At 40.5% G+C, this 24,628-nt stretch overlaps 1 long non-coding RNA gene across 1 annotated transcript in view; it reads right to left on the bottom strand.

Moving 5' to 3' along the window:
- The window catches only part of LOC111165198 (uncharacterized), a 56,680-nt gene extending 32,052 nt beyond the window's left edge, over window positions 1–24,628 (bottom strand). Inside the window, exon 1 of the long non-coding RNA XR_016388357.1 lies at window positions 1–24,628. This exon is cut by the window's left edge and continues 21,064 nt beyond it. This is a non-coding gene — a long non-coding RNA (uncharacterized LOC111165198).

Raw genomic sequence — 24,628 nt, 5'->3', positions numbered from 1 at the left:
TAATATACAATATGAATGCAACAATAATATTAAATGACTTTTGTATGGCACATTCTAAAGTAAAACAAGCTCAGAAAAGTTATGAAAATTGCTCAAGGTCACGGGAGATCACAGACTACAGTTCCTCAGATCTCCACTATATCAAAACCAAAGGAAGGGGGAGGAGAAATTAAGAAGCACTTAATCTTAAGACTAGAAAAGCAAGGTTAAAACCCTTGTAGAAGATAAGCATGTACATACTTAGCACAATATGAAATGTGAGCCCAAAAATGCATGTTATATGTTTATGAAAGAAGGAGTCAGATAATGGGTAATCTTGATTTCACAGTCCTCCATAAGATTCACTTATTTTTAGCTATACGTAAGTACAGTAACTCTCAATAAAAAAACACAATGTGGTATTTTGCTAAAAGAATGCATTTTGGAGTTAGAAGGTCCAGCTTGACATGACTACCCTGCCATTTGCTAGTCATCTCTCACTTAACGTCATTTCCCAATCTGCTAAATGGAAATAATAACATCATAGGCAGACGCAATTGCAAGCTATATCTTACATATAAATGCTGGTGATTATTAGTAGTAATGATCAACACTAATAAAATATACGGAGTAATAATATAATAATAATATCTTTTAACATATATGTATCTGTCATCAAGGCATATATAAAATAAATTACATTAACTCAAATGAAGGGGAAAAAAGGAAAGGAACCATGTTTGAACTAGAAAGTTCCAAATTACAAAGTACTTTTAGAAAAATTAACTTATTATTTTTAAATACTTCTGCAAGTCTGGAAATGGCTGAAGAACTACTGTTGCTCAACTTTCAAAGAATCAAAATAAAGGAAATTCTACTGAACGTTTTTAAAAGTATCGCCCCCCCCAAAATGCATAAAATAACCCTAAAATGGATTTGGGCATGAGAGACAGAAAGCATCTTGACAGAGTGAAGTAAATAAAGCATCTTTAATACAGTATTAAACTAGGTTATGAAAAATACGGGAAACAATTAAGTTACCAAAGCAACTTCTCTGACTGTGCAATAAGCCTTTTTGTAACACATGACCTGTAGTCATTATAGATCCAAAGTAAGGTGTGTGCCAAGGTTGGTGTCAGAAAGGAACAAATATCTGACATCACTGAGGATGAAAATACACATACGATGAACTGGAGGCACAACAGCATATGGCAATGGCAACGTGAGGTGGGCTGGGCAAGGGAGAGTTGGAAAAGGGATGCTGAATTTCAGTCTGTTACTGATATCAAAAAAAAAAAAGTCTGACCCAGTGTAAAACAATTAGAAATATATATATTGGTCTCTTTCCCCCACCACTGCCCCCACTCTGTTTCTTGACACAAAGCCACTAAAACCTTTCTAAATAGTGGTGCTAGAGGACTCTTGGGTTCCAACATTTAATCTTTGACTCTGGTTCCTGAGACAGAGCTCCTAAATCCCTTGGAATTTCCTGGGTGAAAGCAGTGTGTTTTGTTCTAATGAGGTGGGGACCCTTGGTGGGCTCTTGGATGGGGGCTAGACACCAGAAAGACCAAGCCATAACTGGAAGCTTGGAGTTTTCAGCCCTACACCCCCATTCTCCAGAGAGGGAAGAGGAGTGGGAATTGAGATAATAATCCATCTCACCTATGTGATGAAGCCTCCATAAACATCCCAATGGTATGGGGTACAAGGAGCTTCCAGATTGGTGAACACACCCAATGATGGCATACCCCAACTCCATGGAGACAGAGGCCCCTGTGCTGGGACCCTTCCAGACCTCGCCCGGGGTATCTCTTCATCTAGCTGTTCATCGCCGTCCTTTATCACATCCTTTATTATGCAATAAACTGTTGAAAATAAGTGTTTCTCTGAGTTCTATGAGCTGTTCTAGCAAATACAGTTGGCCCTTTTGATCCATGGGTTCTGCATCCATGGGCTCAGCATCCACGGATTCAACCAGCTACTGATCAAAATTACTCGGGGGAAAAAAATTCCAGAGTTCAAAAAAGCAAAACTTGAATTTGCCACGTGCTGGCAACTATTTACATTGTATTTACAACTATTTACATAGTATTTACATCGAAAAGTAATCTAGAGACAATTTAAAGTATAGGAGAGGATGTGCCTAGATTATATGAAAGTACCAGGCCATTTTATGTAAGCGACTTGAGCATCCACAGATTTCGGTATCCACAGGGGGTCCTAGAGCCAATCCCTTGCAGAAGTTGAGGGAAGATTGTGATCAAATTCAAGGAGGTGGGTCATAGACACCTCAAACTTTTAGCCAAGTTGAACAGAAGTGGTGGGTAACCTGGGGACCTACAACTTGCGATTGGTATCTGAAGCGGGGGGCAGGCTCATGGGGCTGAGCCCTTCACCTGTGGGGTCTGCACTAACTCCAGTCAATGTCAGAATTGAACTGACTTGGAGGACACCAGCTGCTATCAGAGAGAATTGCTCGGTGTGGGAAAAAAACCCTACACATCTGGTGTTAGAAAGGTTGTGAGTTTGGTCGTAGCAGGAGAGGAAGGGAGAAACACAGGAAGATGTAGTTCCCAACACACCCAACCTCTCAGAAAATGCGAATCGGAAAGTAAGACACAATGGGTCTATTTTTAAGCTCCTGCAAGAGAAGTGGGAACTCCATGCCAGACTCTGGTTCTTGGACATTTCTCTAGAGTGGAGAAAAACCATTTGTTAGGCTTTCTACACCTGCTGATGAAAATGCTTAGCAACATCCAGCTGACTTGGAATCACCAGATTCATCCAACACTCTCTGCAGCTATAATAATAAAGAAATATAGTTTTAACAATTATTATCAACTTTGGTTGAGCACTTCCTCTGTTAGGCAAAAATATCCACCAAGATCATCTCACTTTTATCTTCCCAGTTACTCTATGAGTTGGACATTATCCACATTCTACAGATGAGGAAACCGAGACAAAGAGAGTTGAAGGAACATGCTCAACTAGTAAATAATGGAACTGAAATTCAAACTCAGGCAGTTTTACCCTGGACTCCCCACTCTTCTTCACCATATCACTCCACATCTCATACTGAAATTTTTTTTTTTTTTTTGCGGTACGCGGGCCCCTCACTGTTGTGGCCCTCTCCCGTTGCGGAGCACAGGCTCCGGACACTCAGGCTCAGCGGCCATGGCTCACGGGCCCAGCCACTCCACGGCATGTGGGATCCTCCCGGACCACGGCACGAACCCGTGTCCCCTGCATCGGCAGGCGGACTCTCAACCACTGTGCCACCAGGGAAGCCCTCATACTGAAATTTGACCCAACATCATACCGAGCTGAGCCAAACTTCAACAAGAGAGAAAACTCTCCATAAAACATTCTCAAGTGACATCATCACATTGTCAGTCATGAATTAAGACATCTTCTTATATTTGCTCTGGTCACCAAAGTTTTCCTCCCTAAATATACGGCCTGCATTGCCTCATTGGCCCAAGATCTAATCATATTTTACGAAGTGATATTTGGGTTCCTGGGTCTGGATGTCCTCTGCCAAATACAACAGGGCATCCTCATCTAAATAGCCTCCCTCAGGAACCAGGGATTGAACCCATGGCCCCTGCAGTGGAAGTGCGGAGTCTTAACCACTGGACCACCGGGGAAGTCCCACTACTATCATTTTTTCTTAGTGCTGAAACACCAAAAGCTTTTCCCCTAAGATCAGGAACAAGACAAACATGCCCAGTTTTACCACGTCCATTCAGCACAGTATTGGAAGCTTTAGCCAGAGCACTTAGGTAAGAAAAAGAAACAAGAGACATCCAATTTGGAAAGAAAGAAGTAAAAATTTTTTTGTTCACATGTGACGTACTCCTATACATAGAAAACCCTAAAGGTTCCACAAAAAATCCTGTGAAATTAATAACTAAATTAAGCAACATTAAAGGGCACAAAATCAACACTCAAAAACCAGTTGTGTTTCTATAAAATAACTATGAATAATCAAAAAAAAATTAAAAACCTGAAAATATCATGTATATGAATGTTCATAGCAGCTTTACTTTTAATGGCCAAAGACTAGAAATAATCCAAACGTCCACTCCTGCATTAAAAAAAAAAATCTTTCTGAAATAGAAGCTCGATCTAATATTAAGGAATCATTCATGATTTTGTGACTGTTTTGTAGATGCTCTTATTGATACTTTTCAGATGCATGGGAAAGAAATGTATCCAAGAATCAATTACTTACTTTGCTTTGTATAAAACTTCTTTCATTGCTTTGGATCCCAAGACAAATATTATACTTAACTCCAAGTTTTCCTTCCCAATTGCACTTTTAGGTGCGTAATATTTTTTCTTTCCTCCCTGTAACAATATAATAAATTTATTCTCCTTAATAACATAAAAAAATAACCTCCCTCAGTATGCAGAGCCAAGTAATTTAATTAATAAATACACAACTAATTAATATTTAGAGAAGTATAGTTAATATCTACCAGAAGCATGATTATACTTTAGGAAGGACAATAGTAAGGGAATCACACTAACCAAAATGTTTCACTCTATTACCAGGAAATAGCGTACCCAGCAGATGAGGGCCTGCCGTGAACTTGGTTCTCAGATAAACCTGAACTCAAAGCCCATTTCTGCTTCTTCCTGGCTGTGTGATCTTAAACCTCTCAGAGCTGCAATATTCACACTGATGTAGATTAAAAATACCCACCTTTGAGATAATACAGCTAAAGTCCTTTTTGGTACCAGTAACTGGTACAAAAAATATCTGTCGTTTGGTATTATTATTATTATAAATGTACTCTACTCCTTCTATATGACCTCTTAAATATTCTCGCAGAAAAATAGTTTATAAAAAGAGGTTAGAAGTAGCTTCAGTGAATTGCAGAAGGATCTTTACGATAACTATCTTTTCATACTTCATGAGATTAGTCAAAAGAAAAATACTCTACAAAGAGACTGATTATTTTGCTTCTCAAAAAAGATTAACAATTTAAATTACTTTCCTACCTTACATGTTCCACTAAGTAAATCTACTCAGGCCAGAACAGTTTGATATAATTTAGGTATCCAATATTGCCACAGATTTTTCAATCCTTGAGACATATGGTATACTGCATTTCCATAAAATAAGGCAGGAAAATATTGCATCTTGACAAACCTGGCCTCATATCCATTGGCTGTTGGCATTTCTAGCGTGAGCAGTGTCTCCTTAAATAAGTTTTGCATTTAAACAGAGCTCACCAGATATGACAGTGCCTGGACTTCACCAGTTTGCCTCTGAATGTCAAGACAAGGCTTTTCAAATCAGGTAAGACACAAATTGTATTTTTCCCTCACAGGCACATGTCCAATAGTTGGTTTCCTTGCGGGCTGCAGAAAGGGCTTATGTTGCTGACATTCACTATACCAGTTAGAACCAGACAATGGGGTCTCTCATTTCCTTCAAAGCATAGAAGATATAGAAGAGGCGTCCAAGACCCACACCAAGAAAAACAAAAACAAAAAAAGATCTTAATTGAGATCAAAGCTTACACGTTTCAAGAACACTATTGTAAGAGTTAAGGTTTTTTTTTAAAAAAGCATTCAATTGGCTAGAAAATATTTACTGAGCATCTACTATATATATTTTATATATGTGTGTGTATGTGTATATGTGCGTGTGCTTGTGTATGGGTGTGTGTGTGTGTGTATATACACATATATATGACTCTATTCCACACTCGGGGAATGTAGCAGCGAATAAGATAGACAGTTAAGTGCCCCTGGTTCAAAGCATTCCTTCTATTTAAATGGCTTCTAGGTTTGAGCCCCAGCCTTGTGAATTAGCTGCTGCAAATTAGACTGAGTCAAGGAAGTAAAAATAATGGAAATGGTAAAACATGGACTTTGGAGTCTCAGGAACCAGGGTTTGGCTCCTGGCATCCCTATATTGTAATGTTAGCCAAGTTGCTTGACCCTTCTGAGCTTGAATTCCCTGTGTTGTCAAATGAGGACACTGAGAGTGCCTGCCTTATTGGACTGCTGTGAGGATTAGCTGATTCAGGCCATTGAAAACACATGGAACTGGATGCCACTCAACAAAGAGCAATTTCTTCCCTCCCCTGGTTCAAGTCCAAGTATCCTCAATGGATAAGGGAAACATGTCAAGACAAGACACTGAAGTGATCATTTTGATTTGTGCCTGAAATCAAAGTGGGGTTCTCTTTAAATTAGGCGCTCCACTTATGTTTGAGTCTTCTACCGGCGATGTGGGAGAATGCAAAAGACAACTAGCAAAGTGCCTCCTTGTATCATCCTTTAAATCATTTTAATCAGTGATGCTCTCAGAAGCATAGAGTAGAAATTAAAAACTCACGAAACGTTGAGATACCTGAATCTATAAATGCCCGCCAAAAGAATAATAATAAACTGTCATCATTCTCTACTAGAAACCCACATGAGAACCTGGTTACCAGCTTCTTCCAACAAACCTTTCTCGGTTTTGAAAATAAAGCTCAAACACTTTGCTTCCATTCAGCTCAGCAGAGGTAGCAGCTTAGACATAAAAGTGCAAATGCTGCGAAGGAAAAAAAAACACCCGTGGCTGGCTGCCAGCTCTTGGCCAATCAGTCCTCGCAAGGAAGGTTGCGTCAGAGGCTTGCAGCCTGCTGGAACCTCTGCAGCTGCCTGAAGCACAAGCTTGGACCACCCAGGCCGAAGTGGACTGGCATCTGGAGAAATGCGCAAACAATGGAGAACGTTAGAGCCTGCATTTCCGCGCCAGAGATTCTGTCACTCGCCTTAGCCTGGACTTTGAGAAAGTCCTGGGCAAAGAAGAGATCGGGGATATGCTCAATGGCTCTACTATTAAATCACTGTCTCAGGTCAAAAGCATAACCCCCAGAATGGAAAAATATTTTCTCAGTGGAAAATCACCCGTCTTAGTGTTCACGGATCTAGTTTTCAACTGGTGTTGGGCTCTCACCCAGCGTAATTAACATCTTACCTGTGGGTGGCTGGTAGAATTGCTTTACACCTCTCTCATCATCCCAACACCTAAGACTTCCTGAAATGCTTTATACAAACAAATAGGAAATGATGTTTTTAAAGATAGACTGTTCGGTCCAGGGCTCTCTGGTAACCCCTCCATTCTGCTCTTGGCATTTATTTTTCTAATTTTTTTTTTTTTTTTTTGCGATACGCTTACCTCTCACTGCTGTGGCCTCTGCCGTTGCGGAGCACAGGCTCCAGACGCGCAGGCTCAGCGGCCATGGCTCACGGGCCCAGCCGCTCCGCAGCATGTGGGATCCTCCCGGACCAGGGCACGAACCCGTGTCCCCTGCATCAGCAGGCGGACTCCCAACCACTGTGCCACCAGGGAAGCCCCCTATTTTTCTAATTTAAATGTCAGAAAACAGGCCTACATCACTCATGGGTTTGCTCAAACACAAGCCATGCCAACTTCTTGTAATTACAAGGAGATACAATAGCGGACGTGGAGGAAGCCTAATTAAAGAGTTGGACCTCGCATCCCAGATGGGAAGCCAAGTACGTGGCCTTCTATCAGATCTGAATGGAAATCCTGCTCCGTTGATGATGGATGTCTCTGGGAAACACGCATCCTCCTAGCACCCAAAGGACAGATACTCAGGAAGGCAGAGGAGAGAAACATCCTGCTAAGCCTGAAATTGGAACTAAAACCTGGGGAAAAACACTGATCCCCAATCCAGACACTTGGATTTAATTGGTCCAGGCTGCATCAAGATTCTCTTTATTTGCCAGGTGAAACTACCGACAGCCAAGGTTGAGAACCCCTATAAAAGATTCCTGAGATAATACTCACCCCTGTAATGGAAAATTTAACTAGGAAGTCAGGGTACTGTGGCATGGTCAAGTAACTTACTAGATCAATCAGAAAAAAACATAGCAATAATTTACTACAGTACACTATAAAAGCTGACTTTGCTTCCCAAACTGACTGAAAGCTTCAAGAGTGTGTTTTATCTCCAGCTCTTAGGACAGAGCTCTAGACATAGTAAATGTAATGAAGCATTTGCTCAGTCATTAGAAAGATGCTCAGAAAACATCACACTGTCTGTACGTTTAAGCAGAAAGACTCAGACTTTATAGAAACATAAGTTTTCTACAATCCTATAAAGCATTATTCTCAAAACTTTTGTGTGCATGAGAAGCGTATTAATAAATATGTAGGTACCTATGCCTCCCCAGACACAGGAAATTTCAGTTTGATTCAGCAGTAACTTTACACAAATTCCTCCAGTGCCTGGTACAACCCAGCAACAAAATAACAAAATGGCCCAATCTGTATATCTGAGATGAGTATCCACAAACAGCCAGTTAAAGGCAGGTAAGAAAAGGGTCCTTTCATCTGAGCTTCTGAAGCCAAAGTTACATCACAGGTTAGAGGTACCACGGACATACACAAGTTGTGTGTTTCACTACAATTCAACATACGAAGACTGTCCCTCTTACAGATTTAAGATACATAGTGGAGAGTAGGGTGAATGGAATATTCTGGATTCTGTGTAGGATCCTTGGCAGTTAGAGGCAGTGTTTCTGGCTGAAAGCTACACTTTCTACTCAGTGAAGGGAATCCAGATGAGCTCCCTTCTAGAATGCATTGCAGAGCTCGAATTGAAGCTGCATTTCTTGTTACCTTAGGAGCCTCTGCAGGAGCTATGTTTTAGGGAAGACAAGAAAGCAGACAATCTTACGCTAGCAGAAGACATTGGACAGTGCACCATGGCGCAGAGTTCCAATATCTCTGCAAAACAGAAAGGTTCCTTCTTGTAGTTCTCCCTCCAAAGCTAGTATGACCCCAGGGTTTAAAAGGGTTTTTCTTCTTCAAGTCACAGGCTTAGAATTAAATGGTACCATTATACAGCCTCCATCCAAATCCTGGTTTAGTCGCGTACTTGCTGTGTGACCTTGAGCAAGTTATTTAATTTCTCTGAATCTCAGTCTCCTCATTTTTGTCATGGGGAAGGTATTGGTAAACTCATAGAGTTATTGTCAGGATCAAATGTAATTTACCGAGTGCAGTGCTGGTACATGTTAACTGATAATAATAATAATTATTAAGTTTATAAATATATTAAATAATTATATTAAATTATATATTTTCTTATCATCATCATCATTATCATTATTTCATCTTCCTCACCTCCCTCTGGTCCTAGGCAGAGTTCTTTATGCCCAGTTGTCCAGGTACAATCCCTGTACTTGCCCTATAATTATTTTATTTGAAGGTCTGATCTGTTTTCTCTGTTCTTGTTTGTACAGGACACCACCCAGAATGGTCCCAGATGAAAGCACTAGGTTAGCTTCTGTAACAAATAAAACCCCATATTTTAACAGCTTAACACTTTAAAAGCTGATTTCTCACATAATAGTCCAGAGCTGGTGTTCCTGATGGGCAGGTAGTTTAGTGATTAAGGGACCTGCTCCCTCCACCTGTAGCTCACCAGCCTCTGGGCCTTGAAGGTTTTTGCACTCAGTTGGCAGACAGGGAAATGGAGAATGGAAGAAGCCCAGGCTGTATCTTAAAAAGCCCTGACCCAGAAGTGAGCACCATCCCTTCCAGTCTCCTTCCATTGGTGACAAGTGTCATATGGCCACACCTATAAGGGAAATGGGAAATAGAGCCTCTGGCTGGGTACCTTTCTGCCAACAATCGCTCCCTACTCTGCAAGGAGAACACTAACTTTTGGTGGATTGTCATCCATCTCTACCAAAGAGCTTTTAGCTAATTTGCAGGAAGGTGAGGCCCTGGAAACCTTCAATTAAAAGGCAAGTTAGAGATCTTCTACAGCAACAAGCCACAATGCAGACCTGCCTCAAACACCCTAGAACAGTGCCAGATCATTGTGAGAAACTTCCAAGCCATCTGTTGTAACACAGAATAAGTGTATGCACATACCTCATCAGACCTCAAACTAAATACATGTAGCTGACCGCAGCTCTGCTTTCTTCGCACTAAATGCACACAGCTCTCCAAACGTTCTTAATGTGCCATGATTTTCAGACTCTTCACCATTTCAGACTCTTCTCTCCACTGAAAGTGCACCATTTGTCATGGTCCCAGAAGTATTTGACCTCTGTCAGATGAATACGATATTCCAGACAATTGACTGGAGATCCCACTAAGCGTCATCTTTCCTAAATTATGCTAACCAGACTCCCAGTTCTTCCTTCACCTCTGGTCTCCTCTTTGTCCTACATTTTAATGTCTTTATTCACATTTTCTCAACCAAAGGACAGCTTTAGCCTCAATTTGTCTGCTCCCAGTGTCATCGACATTCCTGCCAGTCACTTTCTGGTCGATCACCAAATTAGCATTCTTGTATCAAATGCACAAGGGCTGTTCAGAAAGTAAATTTACAAAGTGTTTTTATGAAACTGATTTTAAGGGATGGCAAGTAATCCCTACAAGTATTTAAACAGCAGCTGGTTGCTACTTTCCCACATAATCCAACAGATTCACACATGTGTCATACCACAGGATCAACTTTTTTTATGCCAGCTGAGTAAATTGCAGGGTCCTTGGTTATTAAATCAACTTCCTATCCCATCACTGAACACAAACTTTATTGAGTTCCAGGCTTGTTGCAAATAATGTCTTCAAGAGACAGAATGAATTTTGCTGGAGACTGGGGCACAGTGACTTTTGCACATCTTCAAGTATTGATTTGCTCAGTAATTTGTCCTCTGTGTGTTTCCAGGTCCTCGGGTTACACCCTTTTTCTCCCCTCTGCTCCATTTCCTCTCCAGGACTGGGCATGTCATTCTGATACACTTTCAATTAAAAATGTTCTTGCCAGAAATTTAAACAAGTTGACCATGAAATCCTGCAGCAGAAGCCACTCTTTTTTCTCATTAAAAAAATGGAAACACGTTATAAAAGAACATTTAATGACATGGAAAAATATTCAAGATATATTGGTAAAGGAAAAAAGCAAATTTCTAAAATGCAAATGCTATATGAATTCATATTGAAAAACAGAATGCATAGTGTGTGTGTGTGTGTGTGTGTGCGTGTGTGTGCATGTGTATGCTTGCATAGGAAAATTCTAGAAAGATATTCACCAAAGTGTTAGCAGTTACTCTCTTTGGGTGGTGAGTTTTCTGGAGATAATTTTTTTCTTCTACTTTCTTAACTATATTTTCAAAATCTTCTCTAATGGACATTAGAACTTTACTAAAGATAAAACTTAATATTATTTCTCTTAAAATTTAATAAAAGTAGAAATACAACTCTAAACAATTAAACATCACGCCACATGTCCAGAAAAATAAAATTTTTGTATTCAGGGTCTGCATCACTATCTCTTTCCTCTGTGCCTAAAGTTTCTTTCTTGGTGCCTAAAGAAACATTGTTTTGAACTGAATGTTTGCATCTCCCCCAAAATGTATATGTTGATGCTCCAATCCACAATGTGTCTGTATTTGGAGTTGGGCCTTTCTGAAGGTAATTAGGGTTAAAGGAGATCATAAGGGTGGGGTCCTGATCTGATAGGATTAGTGTCCTTAGCTTTTAAAAAAAGAGAGACATGAGAAGCTCCCTCGTGCTATCCTGTGCTAATGTGCGCTCTCTCTCTCTCTCTCTCTCTCTCTCTCTCTCTCTCTCTCTTCCCCTTCTGTCATATGAGAACATAGCAAGAAGGCAGCAAGCTACAAACCAGGAGGAGAGGACTCACCAGACACTGAATCTGCAGGCACTTTGATTTTGGACTTCCCAGCCTCCAGAACTATGAGAAAATTAATTTCTGTTGTTTAAGCCACTCAGTCTATGGTATTTTGTTATGGCAGCCCAAGCTGACTAATACAAACATCGTGGTGCAACAAAATCATTTTCATTATCATGCATAAGTATTTAACCTCGTAGTTAATTTTTTGAGCAATCACATCATTTTGGTAACCTTCACCCATGTTATCGAGACATGGAAGAGGCAGCAGTGCTCTTCCCCCCACACACAAGTGAATTCCAAATGTTCCTGAACCACTTTTTCTTCTAGGCCTTTTGATTCTTCTCCATACCCAGCTGATGGACATTTCATGCTCATCGTTGGGGCCCTGGTGGTTTACACACAGTCAGTTAAGAATTCAATAGGCATTTAGCAAACGTGGACACAGCTGAGGACACACAGATGGTGGGGATAGCAGGGGAGATTTTTTTATTGAATAATTGATGTAGAGGTAGAAATCAAAAAGGCAGGTGGAAATAAAAAGAGTGTGGAAGGTCCTTGATGAGCACATCCTGGTTAATGAAACTCAAAGGTATTTGCTGTAGGCCAGAATGTAAATTCAAATTAATCAAGCCCAACAGCTCAAAGCAAAAACTCTTCCTAAAGGATCTCCCAGTGACTTCAAAGGTAGAGTTGGGCCATAGGGAAGAGAGGCAAAGAGGTCACAGAATGTGCCTAAAGTTTGCATGGAGGCTACGGATAAGTACTTCTTGAACTTGAACTTGAACTGTGGAAGCTGCCGACCACGCCTTCTGGATCTCTGCCATCCCAGAGCACAGGGTGGACAGTCCTTCCCACTCCCAAACATTAGCATCCCTCTTAAGTCTCATTGTAACTGGAGTCACTGGGCGCGTTCCTCCAGGCCAAGGGCTCCGGATGCATAAGTGGAAACAAAGTTTATACAGAGCCTCCCTCTCTCCCTCTAGGTTCGGGAACATATTTCAACATGTCACTTTATTAGCAGCTAAACAACAGGGATGAGGGAGTGTGGCGTAAACATGTCATCCCCACCTATTGTTCTGCAGAGTCACAATTCTCCTATGATTGATTACAAAAAGGCAGTTATAGGGGAAACTGTGTGAGTCTGCTGAATTAAAAACAAACAGTGAGGCATTCAATGGCGAACAGCTCTGATGGATTAAAACGCACTGAAGAAAGACAGCTCAGGCGATGCCTGAATAGACCAAGTCGGAATGAGAGGAATTTCGGCCTGCAATTTCCAGACAGGAGAAAACTGGCAAAGCAACAGAACTTAAGGCTCCTCAGATTTACACTTTATCTGCTAATCAGCATTAACATGTGCGGTAGAGGTATCTCACCAGCTTGTGGCACAATAAAAAAACCGGAAGGTGTTATCACCACAGAATGTGTAATTACTTCAAGCACTGGCTGAAAATTGCAGGGTACTTCATTTCAGAATTTGTATATATTTATTGTTAGAGATAAACTTGTTAAAGTATATCTAATCTAATTTTATGTTATAATTCCTGTTTAAGATAATTTTAGTGTCAGCAAGCCAAGGGCTGAAGTAAATACTGCCATAAATTGTAATACATTAAAATACCGGAGCAATACATCCATTCAGCCATGACTTGACTCGCTTATTGTTTAAAGACAAAAAAAAAGAAAAAATCTCCGATTACATGAAAACGAGAAAGATACCCTGTTGGGTTGCTTCTACCATGTCAGGTCCTACAGCTGATGGAGTCTGCTAACAAGAGACTCCGTCCTTCAGCTCCTTGGAAATGTGAATCACTTTTTAAAAGAACTGTAGAAAAAAAAAAAAAACAGAAAAAAAAAAGAACTGTAGATTTCCGTTTCCCTTAGGTAGAATTTATTATTTTTGTAAGATCTCTTTAAATTGCCCTGTACCTCTCCACAAGGGAAATGCATTAGGACAGATTATTTGGCTTTAACTCATAACTAGGTTAATATTTGTTTTAACTTTTTGAGTTAAGACCTAGTTTAAATTCCTCCTTAAATTGTTAAACAAGACAATTTGGGGCTATGAAAAGGAAACTATACCATGTTTTTCAGTAATATGATACTATGGCAGAGGCTACCAAATCATGCAAAGGCGATTTCTTATTTTCCTACTAAATGGAGGATTATAGCTAGAGCATTGCCTGCATACAGACTGTTCATTTTTTAGCAGCATTCTGTCAAGCCAACAAAACTTGGAAAGATACAGAGATAACACTGCCTCTGAGAAGGGAAAGCTGGATCTAACACTATTTCTGTTCGATAACTAGCAATTTCTCTGCCTTTTTATGCCCTTGTTTCTCCAGAAGAGGAACAAAAAAGGATATACAGGATTGTATGGTTCCTAATATTGATGCTACTAGTCATATAGCTTGTTTCTAAGACCTAAAAACCTTTGCAAATTTTCTCTCACTTGTCTGCCTCCTGTTTCCTTGATAAAGGATCCCAGGATCCCAGAGGATGTATCTTACTATGATTCTTTTGGAAAGAGCCCTAGGATTTTAATGTCTGCCCACTGGCCTCCCTGTTGTGTGAAAAATGGTAGAAGCTAATGAGGCCTTGCCTGACTCGGGCCATCTCGTAACGCTGATGGATTGGGTCTCCAAGAGCCTCCCTACATATTGCAATAATTAAGCCATATAGATCGAAAGCCTTGAAACCTTGAAATTCTTTGCCTGGGGAAGCAACCTCACTCAGCACATCCAAAATACAACTGGATTTTCCTTTTCATGGCTGCCTTTAAACTTGGGAAATTGATATTTTATATTTAATGATTCCTAGTGAGAGCTTTGCACAGAGCTCAGCATATAAACAAAACGCAGGCCACCCTGTGATGTGATGGGAGTGGCCAGACTTGAGGTCTTCCCTGATGCTGAGGAACAGGGGCAGGGAAGCAGAAATTTGTGGAGTTTCCTCTAGTGGCCAAAAGCATTGAACAGGGGTGTGGGCCCTGCTGCTCTGGCCAAGGACCAGTTAAGTATTTATAAGATGCTATATTTATCCGATTCTTTCTACGGCTCCAGAAGGTTTGGGAAGGAGAGGACTTTTCTTTCCCGGCCTCATTTCTCTCCAGTTGAGCAGTGCTGTGATCTGTGACGTGCCCTCAAACAGCCATCCTTGGTTCTGAAGTTGTTTCACCTCAAAAAACCTGGGTGTTCCCCATTCTCTTGTTGTATGGGGAAAGCATTTGGAATCTTGCTGAATGAAAGCAACTGAAGACAATTTGAAGTCACCATTTTCCACCCCATGTGAAAACAAACCCTCTTCTCCAGCCGGCGGCTTCAATGAAGAATGAACTTGACTGTGTTGATCTGATGCTGAGATGTAATTTTAAGGCCTTTTCTACGGATGCATTTAGATGAAAAAATATTTCCGAAATAAGACTTACCACAATTCATAAGAAGAAGCGTGAGCTATTTGCAGTTTTTTCATCCAGAATCTTACCTTCTGCCTTGCCCTGTGGCATAGCCTGGAAGCCTAACACTGAGCCTTATCTTGGCCAACCCGACATTAATCCATGAAAAGGGAACTAAAGGGATCAGGAAAATTCTGCCACTGGAGACCTCCTGGGGTCCTCCTGTGACAGCTGATTCTGCAGACTCTCTAATGTAAACACTCACACGGCTTTTCTTTCCTCTCATTCAAAGCAGTTTCCATATTTGCATTTTGGTTGGTAATATTATTTGTAATACTTTTATTACTCTAATTTGAAACGTTACTTAAAATTATTTCTGTGAGCCCTTAGAAGAGCTTCATAGCCTGACCTTCAAAAACTCACTGTACAAATGTCAAAGTTGAAGTTCAGTGATTTATCAGTCAGGAAACAGGCACACTCAAGGCATACTCCAACAGGGAACTTGAGGAGAGCTTTTAGAAAGGGATGGGCTACAAAGATGCAGGAAGAATTCACGTGAAGCCCACTGAAGCTCTCAACAGCCAGGAGCTCATGCCACCCTCGGCTGGTGGCATGAATTCATCCAGAGCTGTAGGAAAGCGCCGTCTTCTCCTCCACGCACAGGAGCTGTGGTCCATAGTAGAGAAACAAAGAATGGGCAGCACAGTAGAAGGCAGCCAGAGGAATCAACGCCCTGAACACACTCTCCTGCCCTATCCTCTCCTGCTGCTGCCTCCGCAGGCCAAGCTCAACTAGAAGCCAGAAGGCAAGGGAATCTGGATGCTGTTCATACACATCAGCCCCCCAGGGCACAGAGCAGGGTGAAGGAGGTGCAAGGGGGACCTGGAGGGGCAAACAGAGACTGCCCAGCACAGGTGGGTAACTCAAGTCACTTAACTTATCAGAAGAAATGCTTGATGGAAACAAGCAGGCTTCTCATGAGTTCCTGGACTACTGTAATGCCCACCAGTAAAACAAACTCGTTACCACTTTCCACTTCTTATGGATTTTCATAATAGTCCTCAGAGGCCAACAACTACTGTTAACTACTGTTGTGACCAACATCTTAATAGAAACACATATGTCCCGGTTGTACATATGTCCAAACACGCTAAGTGGTCTTTTAAGTACCTTTTATCAAGAACTACTTTTACAGTCTCTTAATTATTTCCTGATAGTTTCTATGTTCCTTTATGACAGTGCCTTGCTAACCATGCATTATAAGGAAGTTCTATATCTTTGTGATTTCAGGCATGATTTTATCATCCTATAGTTTTAGTAATAGGGCCTATTTTTTCTCATTTTTTAAATATTACTCTCTGGGTTTGTTTGTTAGACATCCTCTCCCCTACTTTAATGCTTTGCCATATGATCAACTAACTTTCTCATTTTCTCCCTGTCCCTGACAACCTAGGTTAGATCTACCAAAGACCATTTTTTCCACTCTTACTATCAGTGACTCTTCTGAGAAGATACTTCTGTAATCAAAGCAGTGACATATCTCCTCTTATGCTGCATCTTTTTGCTTTTAGCTTAAAAATCAGAATCAGGGATATACTGTTGATTCAACCTATAATTTCAGCCTGGAATGGCTTCACATTGTAGATGTTGAGTAACCCTCACTCAGACTCACCTGGATCTGCTCTTTGAACTGTATTTCTACATCTGAGGGGTTAACATTCTTAGTGGATAAAAGTAATTCCAATTTCCTCATGGGCAACCCTTTATTCAGTAAAATGGGTAATTTAAGTTACAATAATACACACTTTTTTTCTGTAGCTTGATAAAACTATTTTAATTTTAGATGAAAAAGAATGTGACCAAGAAATACTTTTATTTTCTCCAGAATTGGACTTAGTACTATATATATATATAGAATCCCAGTGTCGTAGAAAAATGGGAAAATATCAGCCTTGGAGTCACATAACCCTGGGATTGAGGCCCCACTCCTTTGCTAGTCCTCATGATCTTGGGCGAATTGTTTAACCTCCAAACTTCCTTTTCCTTGACTATAACCTCATTATATGAATACCTGGTTGGTGGTAGATTTTTATGTTTATTAAAAGGGATAATGAGAGTAAAATGCCTGGGCTGCGATACCTAATAGATATTAGTAACTGTCTCCCTCTGTTTTCTTCCTCTCTCCCTACATTGATGCCCCATGTTGTTCATGGTGGTATCTGCTCTAGACCAAGTCCTCAGCCTGGGGCTATACCTGTCCTTTGCATTACATAATCCCTTATATTCCGTTCCAGCCCTCTCTTTTACTCTTTCTATTTGTTCCTACTGCTTTTTCCTATTCCCTTTCCTCTTCCCATGTCTATCAGAGCTAACAGAATTGAAGACCCATAGACTGGTCAACTAATTTAACATGTGAACCAAGAAGGAATAAGATAAGAGTGACTGATAAAGACTGTAGAAAACTGAGAATGTTCTGTCTAAAAATACTCTAAACACAACACACACACACACACACACACACACACACACACACACACGATCTGCAAAGCAAAATACATCAGCCGGTTGAATTTGGCGTATGGGCAGCCATCTTGTGTACTTGCCTTCCAGAAGAATCCATAGATAAGCATTGTTCCCAAATCTCAGGTATCATTGTGCTGCTGATACCCGAATTTGAATTATAATTATGAGAAGTTTTCTTATAAAACTCTCTTCCAAAAGCATTTGCATACGATGTATAAGAAATCATGGACCCCTTGGTGGATATACAAATGTAGTAATCAAGGTTTATGTGCTTATTTATCTCCACCAAAAGAGCTATAGGTACAAGTGGGTGCCTTGCACAGTGCCTGTCAATGTAATCATTCTATAATTATTTCTGATAAATCAGTAAAGCCAAAGAATCATTAGAGGACTCCCTCTAAGGGCAATATCAACAAGTTCTTGGACAAATGGATTTGGAGTGTGGCTACTAGAAATGGGTTGGTTTCTCACTCAAAGATCCAGTGCACTCTGGGATGCAGTGAAATGATGTCAAGTTCTATAAGCAGCATCTATAACTACAAACTCAGAGCCAGACTCTTACATGTGTACCATGTGGAAAGGAATATGGGTCTTACACCTGTGGTGTTTGCTTTTTTTTAGACAAATATGCAAACTGATAACAAGACCATCTGCTTCTTCATCCTTAGATATAAAAAATGACTACACGTGCAGAGAGCTAATCATTTCACTCCCTCTAACTGCTTGTCTGATTTCATAAACATCTTTGTTCATTTTAATAACGATTGCTTTAGAATTTTCTGATCCTCAGCTTTGTTTATATGTTCTTAACCCCCTAATAATGAAAAACTATCAAGTGAATCTCTTCAGTTACAACTTCAACAGCAATAACAAAAAAAGCTTTCTTAGAATTGAAATCCAAATTTTCATCCTTCCATTATGTTGCTTTACAGGAATTATGGGGGCTAATATTTGAAGGCTCCAAATGCAAACAGATGAACAAGGATGAGTCAGTATTTCTGACAAAGTTAGAACCCTTAGAGATAAAGCCCTGTGGCCACTTCAGCTTGCTTCATTTCTTCACTTGGCTTTTGCCAGTTTGGAACTGCTCCAGTTCTGCCTACAATTCCTGCCATCTTGAACCGAAGTGGCTGCAGCCAATGTCTTTGACCTTCTGCTCATCCCCAACCGATTACAGTAGAAGAAATCCCCTTTGATATTAGTTTTAACAAGACTATATAGAAATTTTTCAAAAGGGGATCTTAACAGGAAACCAAGAGTAAAGAAAACCAGTAGAAAAGTATAGACCTCAAAACATTTGCAGAACACACGAGTGTTAACTGAAGCTAAGTGTCATAGCCAGGCATAGCTGGTGCAACTGGTGAGACACCCACCATCTGTATTTTTTCCTCACCTCCACCCTATCTATTAAAGAGTCTGAGATGCAGAAAGGAATAGAGTTCTGGAATCCTGTAAATTACCCCGGCTAAGCTAGTGATGGCGGGGCTTTGGTTAAGTCAGGTTAAGAGATTTATGTTTTATGTTCATTGTCATTTTCACTTAGTTTTCAAGCCCATATTACTCTGAAAATAAATGTAAACCTTACCTTTGTTAAAATAAAGGAGAAGGGAGCTCCAGGTTCAGATAAGAGAAGCAGTAGGATCCATCTAGAGTGGTGGTCTGCAAAATGGATCTGTTCACCCTAGGGGGTGACGCATAAGGAAACCTGAGAACATGTATGTTTGCTTTATTTTATGCTTTCAACAATTTGTTTAGCTTTTTCTTATGTTTTAAAACATATGTAATATGCAATCCAGTGGAATATGTATATAATGTTTAAATAAACACCCATATGTCAGTTCGGAGACCACTGACCACAAAGATCCATAATGTGGTGGCTTCCATGGCAACTCAGGATCCAGGGGAAATTGTGTGGAGCTAGAACAGATCAGAAGGTGAAAACCCAGGCAGGAATGAGTCAAAACACCTGAAATGCTGGTCACTTCCTTTCTGGTGTTTCCTTTATACCACATTTCTGGCCTCTGTATGATGACATCATGTTAAGGGCACACGCTTTGCAACCAGACAGACCCTCCGTATTTTCTCTGTGAACTTGGGCAAGTTCCTTATATTTTTACACCTAATTTTGTTTCTATAAAAATGGGATTTGTGATACCTATATCATGTGGGTTACTGTAAAGACTAAATAAGATAATGTATTGATACATAAAATGCTTAACATATTGCCTAGTATGTAGTGAGCTCTCAATAAATGATGCTGTATTTTTCTTCCTCTGACTCAACCACCATCACCCTTCGTCTGACTTCAGCTGAAGTCAGCTTAGTCATCACCCCTTTTGAAAACCAATTTCAATCACCTACTGACCTTCATCGTCTGTGCCACCCTGAAAAGCCCTAGTGTAGCCCCTGTCCACATTATATTGTCATCTTTGATATTTGTCAGTCTTCTTTCAACCTACTCATTTCTCCCACTAAAGCCACCAGATTGGTTTCCAAAAGGGCTAGATCCATGTCATTTATCTCTGAACGGGCAGCACTTAAACGGTGTCTGATACCTTACGAACAGTTTAATGAATGATGGCTGAACGAGTGATTGCTAAATGAATGACTGCTGAATGAATGAATAAATAAATTTGCCCCAGTTTCTTTATCCTCAATTTTTTCCACCCTCCCACTGATCCATATGGATCATTGGTCCACTATTTTACTAGTTTCTGCCTGCATGTTTCATCACTGCCAAACTTCCTGCCTAGTTCTGAGCCATCTGCCCACCGGTGAGAGAGGTGGCCGAACAGTTTTCACTCCACAGGACTCAGGAGCAAAAGCAGGCAGCTGTGATTGGAACTCATCTCTGTCTTTGAAACCTAAATGAAGCTATCATTGGCAGGATCCAGGATGTGGTGAGCCTTGTTCACGCTCAGAGCAGCTTCTGTCTTCCCTACAATTGTAGGTTTACACATTATATAATACAAGAGTGACAGTGGAACTGCCATGTTCTCTCTGAGAGCAATCCAATTTGTTTACCATAATGAAGCTGTGTCATTATCTACTGATTTCACTCTGTGGGAAAATTATTTCCTTCTGCAAGATCCCTGTCACTCAGAGGATTTTAAAAATGTATTAGTCATGTGTGGGAAAACATGCAACCTAAGTATTTTCCTTCCTCTAATCAGTTCTTAGGGCAAAGTGCAACTTGCAGAACATCAGTGAGGAGAAGAAACTCATCCATATGAAGAGAAACTCCTCCCCCTAAGTTGAGGGACTAGGGGAGGAATGGTGTAGGGGAGCTGGTCACTTCCATACAATGGACAGACAAGTGCCCATCTCCCCAACTCCCCTCCACTACTGCTCTGACCACGGCCCTAACCAGATGACTTTAAGCCTGGACAAGGGTTGATCCAACCAAAATGAAGCTCTGAGGATGGCTTATCCCTAAATCTTACTTTTAGGAACTCACAATGAACCTAAGTTTCTAGAATAGTCCTCCGTATTCCCCAACCCTCACAAGTATCAATAAGGTTTCCCTGAGTGAATAGCCTTTTAACCCTAAAAAATAGTGATTTCTGCCCATGGGGAGAAAAACTTTCCTTCAGACTTACCAAAGTACCATGTTGATTACAACTTATTCATATTATTTAACAGCCATGTTATAAAGAAAACAGAGTTAAAATTACCACTTATCACCAAAGGTAGAATTATGCTAATATTTTTGGTATGATTGATGATTCTAATCATGCTTGTTTCATGGGGAACCCTCTGAACTAAAGAAAAGATTTTGTGAAAAAGATGTTGATGACTTGTGGTGACTTTTAAATAAGGTAACACAAGAAAAAAAAGAGAGAAAAGTTGAATATGCATAAAATTCTTCAAGTGTTTTATTTTTTAAATGAAAACTATTCTGTGAAGATTAGATAAATAACAGCTTCAGTAAAATCAACAAAGAAATGAGCAATATACCAAATGGAAGTTTCTTCACTTTATAGAGAAGTCACAAAATCTGCTCCATTGGATAACTGCCAAATTCCTCCCCAACTTTTCCCAAAGTTAATAAACTATAACCTGCCAGGTATTCCAAAACTGTAAACTATGGCACTAAAGTGAATATTTCTACCCTGTACATGTGGGTTCCTTGGGCTCTTTCCTCTCTAAGGCATGACTGTTTTGGTCATCCTAAACACATTTCAATGTTTTTTAACCCAAAGACATAACTGGCTGCTTTCGTACATATTTGTTCAAGAACAAACATTAGCTGGCATTGCAATACTGCTCTGATAGTAGATTATGCACACTACTACTTGCCAGAATGGTTTCACTGATTATACATGCATTTATAGATATACACATATGTGTGTCTATACACAGGCAAGTAGAATTTTATATAGAGAGACTCTGTGTATAGGAAAATGAGAACTTTATTTGCTTGTGAAATGTGCCAAAATATTAAAATTAGATAATTCAGCCAAGTTCTTCACAGTTTTGCCTGAAATAACTTTTAAAATTCATGCAAAGTTGATTCACTTTCTTGAGAATCTCAAAAGAATCCTGAGTCAATCGCAGTTTCACAGACAATCTATTTGGTCCTTAAGAATGCAGTAGAAAGAAGAGGAAGAAGAAGAAGGGGGGTGGGGAGAAGGAGGAGAAAATGAGCCACAGAAGGAAAAAACAAGTAGAAACGAATCAGTGCAAATTTACAGTAAAAGGAAATTATAATATTTCTTAACTGTCTTGATTCTCCTCTTTGCTCAGAGAATCGGAGACCAGGTCTTTCAGGTTCCCTAAAATTCACCTAATTTCCTAACACAGACATTATTTGAAGGAACTGACGCCCAGCCATTAATATGTCATGGAAATGGGGCTAGTTGGATTAAATCCCCAGAAGGTATTCCTACTCCACCTCACCCCACATTCTCCTTGAGAACTTCCCTCGTCCCTGCTATTCATCTTTCCTCTCCAGACCTGCATCACACACTTTCACCTGGTTTACGATGTTTCCCATCTTACTGGGTAGGGATTATTTTTATATTGTTGCTCCAGCAGGACTAAGGGAACAATCCCACTTGTAAAATCTGGGTCGTTTCAGCTTTATAAGCCATGGAGCCGTGTCTGCCTCCTTGTAGGAGCTAAATAAATGCCTACTGCATTGAGAAATTAATATTGTTAAAAAAAAAAAAAAGGGCTTCCCCGGTGGCACAGTGGTTAAGAATCCACCTGCCAATGCAGGGGACACAGGTTCGAGCCCTGGTCCGGGAAGATCCCACACGCTGCGGAGCAACTAAGCCCATGCACCACAACTACTGAGCCTGCGCTCTAGAGCCCGTGTGCCACAACTACTGAGCCTGTGTGCCACAACTACTGAAGCCCGTGCGCCTAGAGCCCGTGCTCCACAACAAGAGAAGCCACTGCAATGAGAAGTCTGCGCACAGCAACAAAGAGTAGTCCCCGCTCGCCACAACTAGAGAAAGCCCGTGCACAGCAACGATGACCAAAGGCAGCCTAAAATAAATAAATAAAATAAATAAATTGAAAAAAAAAAAAAACTGGAACTGCAGCTGAGATCTGTGTCTTCAGGTGGTGTGGTCCACTGAACTCATTCATTGCCATCAGCAGCTGTGGTTCTGTGATGCTAAAAGTGAGCCAAAGATCAGTCAGGATTGCAGTGCTGACTAATACATTTTCAGTACAGTTGAAACGGCCCTATTCTTTAATAGCAACATCCTTCCTCATGTCAGTATCTTCATAAATTAGATTTTACCTGCCCCAAATGAATTTTACCAAGAAAGACCACTGTCATTGATCAGTTGCTAGAATAAAAAAACATAGTGCTACAAGAGCTGTAAATAGAGTGCATTAATCTATTCACTCATTCATTCCATTGATTATCCTTCTGTTTGTTTCTTTGTTTATATTTATAGTAACCAGGTGCACAGAATTGCATCAATCCTAACCCTCAGTTCATAACATGCCATCATCCTTGTCTCATGCATGGTTCTATTTCATCTACTTTTATTGGTGGTTTGTTCTAATAACGCATGAATTCCCATAATCCCAACATTCAACCACAGAACCAGAAAAGTTACAGTAACTTACATCTAAGTATCCCCTCCCCACTTGTTCCTCTTCTCTTCCACTCTGTGGGTTAGACATTTTAAAGATGACAAAACTGAAAGCAGTCAAGAAATTTGACCAGGGGCTTCCCTGGTGGCGCAGTGGTTGAGGGTCCACCTGCCGATGCAGGGGACGCGGGTTCGTGCCCTGGTCCGGGAGGATCCCACATGCTGCGGAGCGGCTGGGCCCGTGAGCCATGGCCGCTGGGCCTGCACGTCCGGAGCCTGTGCTCCGCAACGGGAGAGGCCACAACAGTGAGAGGCCCGCGTACCACAAAAAAAAAAAAGAAATTTGACCAAAGTCACACAGTGACAAGAGTAGGTGGGACCTAGACTTTCTGATTCCTAGCAAAATACTCTTCCTTCTACCCTCTTCTGTACCTTCCCCAGGCCCACACCCACAAACAAGTGATGGCCATCAACCTACAGTCTTTTTGTAGGGAATTGGAATTGTGCCTTCCTTATTCAGCTATTTTTCTCATAAATGTGCAAGAGAAATGCTATAGGACAAAGCAATCTTGGAAGAACTCTCCTGGTGTATTTGCAATTTCAATCCCTGGCTTTATTTTGCATCACATGTTATATAAAGGTATCTTAAAGACATGCTGCAAAGTGTATTTTTAAATGGTTCTGTAGGCACTCTCTTTTAAAGAGGACACTTCTTTCCATCGTTCTTAATTATGTCTGTCCTCCCATTGTCACGTTTATTATTTGAAATCTCTTCCTCAAAGATGTTAGCAAACAGTCCGGAAAGATAGCAGTTTAAAGCCATCTATTCCTCTAGAACCAAAGGAAATCAAGTTTATTCTATTCATCCATCCCTGTGGGCGTTAATAAATCCCCTTCATTCATCTTATCACAACTAGAAAGGCTCCTGGTGATGCCCTCGTACGCATACAACAAAACCGCTTCCTCAGCTTTACCTCAGCCCTGAGCTC

The sequence above is a fragment of the Delphinapterus leucas genome, chromosome 17, assembly GCF_059928025.1.
Source record: "Delphinapterus leucas isolate spDelLeu-1000000601 "Yukka" chromosome 17, BTC_Dleu_Yukka2, whole genome shotgun sequence".
NCBI classification, from domain to species: Eukaryota; Metazoa; Chordata; class Mammalia; order Artiodactyla; family Monodontidae; genus Delphinapterus; species Delphinapterus leucas.
Note: the sequence above shows the minus strand (reverse complement) of the source record. Positions and strands in the feature narration are given on the sequence as shown.